Here is a 7,336-nt window from a genome sequence, read left to right on the forward strand (position 1 = left end):
TGAAGGGTCACCTAGAGAATGAATATTGGGAAGATGAAGTAACTCTTTGGGAATTGAAAAGTGGAGAGAACGACTAGCGCTATGGCATATGTCCAATGCCACTTGTCTTCCATGCCAAGAGTTTCTTGTTGGGTATAGGAAAAGACATGCACAGTTTTACCAAGTTATCCCTTGAGAAGATATTGACTTGTTAAATGAGAGGAAGGGCAAAAGAGGAAAAAGGGATTTTCGGCCGAGGGAAGTCCAACACGCCACCTCCCAAGAATGCCCATTCCCAATGCAATTTAAGTGGGGAACTCCAAGAGGCTTTTCGGTTTTTGAGAGAGGGAAAAGAAGAAACCTTGCCACTTGTCTTACATGCAAGGGTTTTGATACAAACAATGAGGGAAGTGAAGGGTCTCTTATATAAAGAGAAGGGTTCACACCTAGGAGGTTTTTCCCTTGCCATTTTTCAGATCTTGCATGAGTTTCCACTCTCTCCACACAATGCTCCCATGTGCCTTTGAAAGCTCTCTCATTTTATTGTATTATCTATCCAACCAAACAAGGAGGATCCTTACAAAAGAAGGATTTCAGCACTACCCAAGGATTAGCAAGGTAAGGTTCGGTTTTTTCCAAGTCTTGCTCATACACAAGTCTTTTCTCAATCCGAAAATGAGATTCAAATCTCATTAGACATTGAAAAATGATAGAATACACACTTTCTACTATTTTCATCGAAATAACCTAAGGTTTCTTAGAAACCCTTGAGGCCAAATAGTGAAATAGGAGTTTATCCTCCATGTTTTGATCATCACATGTATTCTTGCCTACCTTAGGTTTTGTTTTACCTTATGAGTGAAATGAAGGGGGTTTCAACATAAAAACCCTAGAAGCCGAATGGTTTAGGACCAAGTGATGCCCTAGAAACACACACACACACACACACACACTCAAGAACATGAGATAGGGTTTTAGATACTCTTTCTAATATGGTATGTTCGGATTTACAGTTTGCTAGTATTTCTTTACAAGGATTTTGTAAGTTTTCACTCAACTTGCTCTTGGTTAATACTTGTATATGATTGTGTAAATCTTTTCATTGCCATGTTTGCTTTGTTTGCTATTCCTTGATTGCTTGTTTCATTTTGTTAATATGACCATATATCAATCTATGGAAGGAATTATATGCTTTGAAATTGTGATGAATATGCCATGAAATACTTATGTTTCGGTTTTCACATGTTCAAGAATGATGGAATATGTATCATGATATTTCGGCCATACCATGTCTTGAATGATTCAGACCTTATTCAAATGTTATGATTTCATGCATTGTTTTACTATGCTTTGATCCCTATGTTAATTGCTTGAAGATTGGAACATGTTTAAGTGATGAATTTCATGATTTTTACCTCTATGTGTTTCGGCCTAAGCATGTTCTCATGGCTTCAGGAATGTGTTTGGAAGTTTCGTGTGTTTCATGTTATCATGCTATGAATTGAACATGTAATGTTTGGTTATTTCATGCATGACGTTCCATACGTCACGTATCAAGTATAAGTACATATGTCATAAGTTCCATATTAGATGCATTCGGGGAAAATGTTTTTAAAGAAATGTTTTCCAAAGAAAAGAGTCTAAATGTTTTATGACGACTGCAAGTGCTAGGGCAGGGGAATATCCTAGTGGAACTCCTTTGTCCACTCTGGAGTGCTTAAAAATATAGTGGTAACCCATTGGTCGACGAAGAATAGTTAACTAGCCTCGAATGGATTCTTTTTAAAAGATGCCTGAGCGAGGAAGCAACTTACGCTAGTGGGTGTATATGTCATGTAACCCAACGATGTAAGGTCGAGTTAATGTGATTCTCTGTTTAAGACATATTCATCACGGTGTACAGATCATTGATGGTACAGTAACTAGTAGGAACATGCAATGCAAGGAGGGGAGCCGTGTTATGTCCACCCTTTGAATAAGAATAAGAGCTCATATAATAAGGACCACTTGATGAAAATATCGTGATATGATAAGGATCACTCAATGCAAATTTTGTGATATGTTCTAATAAGGCAAGTTCTGAATAAGATCACGTGAATAAGAAAAGTTAAGAAGTTTTTATGAAAAGCTCAAGTCTCTATTACAAGTCTTTTCCAAATGGTCAAGTGCATAAGTCATGTTCTGGTTCAGACATAAGTCTTATAGATGTCTGTGACACCCCTAGATTCCGCTTGGAATTGGACGGACATCCGAAGCGTCAGGACATGCAAAACAAGATTACATGCCCCCATTCATGACATATAAGTGCACGGATCTCAGAAGACTGTAATCTCAAAACAACAGAAATCTGGCTCCATAATTACATTGCTAAAATATACTATTGGGCTAGTTCGTTGAGTAACTCGCGTAACTCAACAAACGATGACGGAATACTATCCAAAGACCTAACTATAGAGGCTGCAAGCTCTATGTTGCATCTACGACATCTAGTCAACCTCCTCCAAACTGCCAGTGTCTGCTCCCTACTTTGATCCTGACACATCGCCTACCATTCGAGAGGAATTGTAGTTGGGACTACTACGGTGAGATTTGATTACAAATCTCAGCAAGTTAACAGGAACTTCCACACAGGTTAATTATGCATGCATGGAAGTAAAAGTATGAATGCATAATCAAAGTCATAAGTAAGCATAACATAACTTGACATATAGCATGGCATATGCTTAGCATGATGTGAGATGACATGTACGTGAACTTAAAACATAACATGGACTAGCAATATAGCATGAACGTGAACATACATAATTTGAACAAGAACTTGAACATAACATAAACCTAAACACAACATAACATAAACGTGAACTTGAAATGTAGCGTGAAATGAACATGAACTTGAAACTTGACATGAACGTAAACTTGAACATAACATAACGTGAAACATGACTTGAACGTGAAATACATGAACTTGGAATCTTATTCAATAGACTTAATTAATAAAAGTGACCACGGGTGCTATACGAGTCCCTTTGAGCCATGTGTCCCTGCCGATTACCGCATCACAACACAAGTGTCTATACCAGCTGTGAGTGCGTTAATATATACTCCACAATTGTTGTGGCCCCATGAATTGTTTGTGCCACACTTGCTGTGAACACACGTAACATAAAGTGTGGCTTCATCAGCGTTAGTGCCTAGCGCGCTCTAGTGACCAGCTAGTTAGGCACCATTCGTAACCTGTTGACTATACTTCGTCAACCCATGGAATTTCACACTTATTTAGACACTCCAGCGTGAACAAAGGAGTTCTACTAGAATATTACCTCATCCTAGCGCTTAGGGTGGTGATTGACATGAATAACTTAAATGGCATACATGACATCTCGTAACGTGACATAAAAGACAGAAGTCCTGGCGTAGCATAACGTGACATGAACTAAAATGACATACATGACATACTTTGAGACATAAATGTAACAGACAATATTTTATAACATGACATACATGTAGCAGAAAATATTCCATAACATGACATATCATATAACAAACAATATTTCATAACATCACATATATTCCATAACATGACATAACATATAACAGACAATATTTCATAACATCACATAACATGTAACAGACAATATTTCATAATATGACATAACATGTGACAATGAATATTACATAGCATGACATACATGTAACATGATAGCATACGTAATGTGACATACTTGCAACAGATAGTAACATGAGACATACTATATTGAGTAACAGATAAGTATTTTGTGACAGAATAATTTGTGTAATAGATAAACATATGATGACATGGCATATATAACAACATAAGAACATAAATTGTAGTTCTCTTACCCATCACACAAACACAGTAAACTGATAGTAAGTTAAGAGTTAACTTACATCGATCGTCGCGTTCTGCAAGATTAAAGTGCAAAACACGAGGAACTGTAAGGGGGTATTCTAAAAGTTAGAACTTTAATTACTAACAATTAGAAATGTAAAAAGAGACAACTTAGAGTAAAATTACCATTTTACCCTCTACATATGAAAAAATGACCATTTTACCCCTAACTTAAGGATTTCACATCCTAACTCCAAAAATTACCAAAATTTACATTCCTCATGTAAATTTTATTCTAGACACAAATATCAACTTAGAAAAATTTAAAACTATTCTAACTATGGAAAACTCACAATGGCCGAAACATTCATAAGCCATTTCTCTTGATTTTGATTGCAATTTCTTCCATCTTCAAAACCCATGATTAAACCAAAATTTTGTAATAAGGATCTTCCTATCCTAAGTTTGAAAATACATTTAAAATATCCATTAAGAAAAGCTAATCATCAACACCAAACGTTTTGTAAAAAGTCTTAAACTTTTTAACAAAAAGTAAACCCTTAAATCACAAGTTTTGGCCTTAATAAAAACATCTCCAAGGATTTCAAAAAATATAAATAAATAAATCTTACTTCTAACACATTCATAACATCATCTTAAGATCAACCATACTTTAAATCATCAAATAAAAACCACCAAAAATCACAAAACAATATTTGGAGTTTTTGGTTTTAAACATAGTCTAAAACAGAAACTTTTCTCTCCACTAACTTTGATCAATCTCTTGATCCATGGCTTAAACACATGTGATCTTCAAACTAAAACATCTCATGGTTTAAAAATGTGTCTTAAAGAATATCCAACCATGAAACTTAAACTCACATGGCTAAAACTCAATTAAACATGGATCTAATCCAAAAACATCAAATCTTAGGCCTAACCGAAATCCTCTTACATAGAAAAATTATACCTTTAAAAATAATACTAAATATCTTCAAACTAACATCCTAACATGTATATAAGAGGCTTATAATCATCATATAAAAATATCAAAGCCTTCGGAATAAAATCAAACCATGAAATATTCCAACTTTCACAAAACAAAATCTGCTTTTCCACTTCCAGTTTTCAAGTTTCTAAATCTAAAGAAATCTATCATCAAAAGTTTTATCCATGCAACAAAACCTCAATGAACATTCATAAACACATTCAAACAACACTCCATAAAATTTTCAGACCAAGATATGTCCACTAGCTTGGTAAAAAATTTCAAAACATATTATACTCTCAAGTTTCACGCCTAGAATGATCTTTCCATGGTTAAAAATACTTTTGACCGACCACATGAGAATGGAATGAGACTAATAAGATATTCACAGAAACTAGACTCAAAGATGAACAACTTTTATGAAGGATTAATCATGAGAAAATATATACAAAGGTCGGAAATAGCCACGCAAAAAGACCCAGATATCTACCCGAGAGAGCTCTTTTGGGTTTCTCTCTAAGAACCGGGGGAAGAAGTGATAAAATAGAGAGAAGTGTATCTTGCACGACTTTAGACTCCTGGAGGGGGAAGTTATGGGCTTGAAAGACCCTTGATTGGAGTTAGCTATGTGACATAAAGTGGAGAGTAATGAGAGCAAAGGACTGCCTGCAACAGTTGTGAGAGATGGAAGTTGATGAAGTGGACTTCTCTTCACATCAACCCACTAATGGGTTGCGGCCAATGACAGTGAATCGTATACCATGTGGGTGAGGAAATCTTTTCAAGAAACTTTGCCAAGGTGGCCAAATTTGTGGGCCTTGGTGGGTCCCAACCAAGTGGGCTTCAATTTTAGGTTTAAAGGTGGTTTGGTTAGGGTTTGAGATACTATCAAGCCCAAAACTAATTTTTTTGACCCAATCAAATTTTCAAGGTTTAAAAAGTTGGATAATGATGTTATATCAAGGGTTTGATTAATTAATAGCATGTGGAAGTGATTTAATCAAGTGATTAAACACAATACTAGAAATCAGATTAAAAAGGGTTTGAAGGCCAACTTTAGGGTCTGGAGAAACCGTTTAGGGTTTTGGTTTCAATCAAGCTTTTGGGGTTTCAATTGGATTCCAACCATTTAGGGTTTTGCTAGGGTTGAAACCCTTTTTGGTTTGGCACAATTTAGTTGATCAAATGAAACAAATTTTTGCTTAGGTGGCATGATCTCACACCTTGACTTCCTTCACAAATCCATCTAATGGTTCCTCATGGTGCCAAGTGTCTAATACTATTCACTATGTGTCGCTAAGATCTTGCCATGTGTCCAAATAAAATTTCTCTAACCTAATTTGGACATTCCACACTCTGATTTTGAAAACACTGTACTGGGTGCGCTTATCGAGATTACTATTCGCTCTGAAGAAATGTATAATAAACTTAGTACTGAAAAATCCTAAATATTCATATTAACCTGTAGGGAAAATCGTTTACCGAAATTCAACCCCGAAGTGCCCCTAAAAATAATTTCACAGTTTCGAACAACCATTTCGTTCGAAATTATGAAAATTGGCTATTGCGCCATAAAATCCTCAATAATCAACTGAGTCTAATGGTACAGACCAAAACACATTCTGACACTTCTAACTACCTCAAATAATTAAACTCATATTTCTAGCATCATAGTGAGTGATAACACTAACTATGTTGATAGACTAAAACCTATGCGATTGGTCGATTCATAAAAACTTATGTGATTTTCACAAAGTTCCTAAAGTCAATAGAAATTCCACCAGTGAATTTCTAGTGGGCTGTTACAATGTCCATGCACGCATATTATGATATACTTTTTGTATGCTTGTATTAATTGTGGTATGTTGTGTGATTATTTGCTGAAATTTCTCAAAATCTCATTGTAATAGTTTCCACTACCATTTCCCAATCGGAATGGTAGAAGTTGTAACAGAGACCCCCAGATATCCAGGAAACATGAACCAAGACGGTTACCTAGTAGAACATGAGTTCACTGTATAGGCTCGTTAAGACTATACTGTTGATGTACTAATTGATACGACTAAGCTACTTAGAGAGATTTTACGTAGCATTAGTGAGACAGAAATTGATGCTACGATCTATCAAGCCTCTAAGAAGTTGAAGTGCTGGTGGAATATGGACTTGTTGTCTACATACTTAGAGCAAGCCTCTAAGTCTTCGGCTGACCTGAAGACAGTAGCAAAGGATTTAGATTTGATACCGCCCGAGCCTCGGCAATCCCAAGGGATCTTTTGGTGTCTATCTCTCGATGGGACAATGGTTATGAAAGGTACAGGAGGTTAAGTATTTTGTGAAAAAAAAAAAAGGCAACAATATTTATGGCTAACTTTTGTAGATTTATGTTGCTTTTGTGGGAATCCTGTGTTTTGAGAATTTTAAAATTATGTTTCATACTTTTTGAGATATCATGCCTTTATGGTTTATGTTTATGTTTTAAACAATGTTTTGGGTTATTATATTAGTTTATGGTGCCATGT

The sequence above is a fragment of the Juglans microcarpa x Juglans regia genome, chromosome 8D (assembly GCF_004785595.1).
Source record: "Juglans microcarpa x Juglans regia isolate MS1-56 chromosome 8D, Jm3101_v1.0, whole genome shotgun sequence".
NCBI lineage: Eukaryota > Viridiplantae > Streptophyta > Magnoliopsida > Fagales > Juglandaceae > Juglans > Juglans microcarpa x Juglans regia.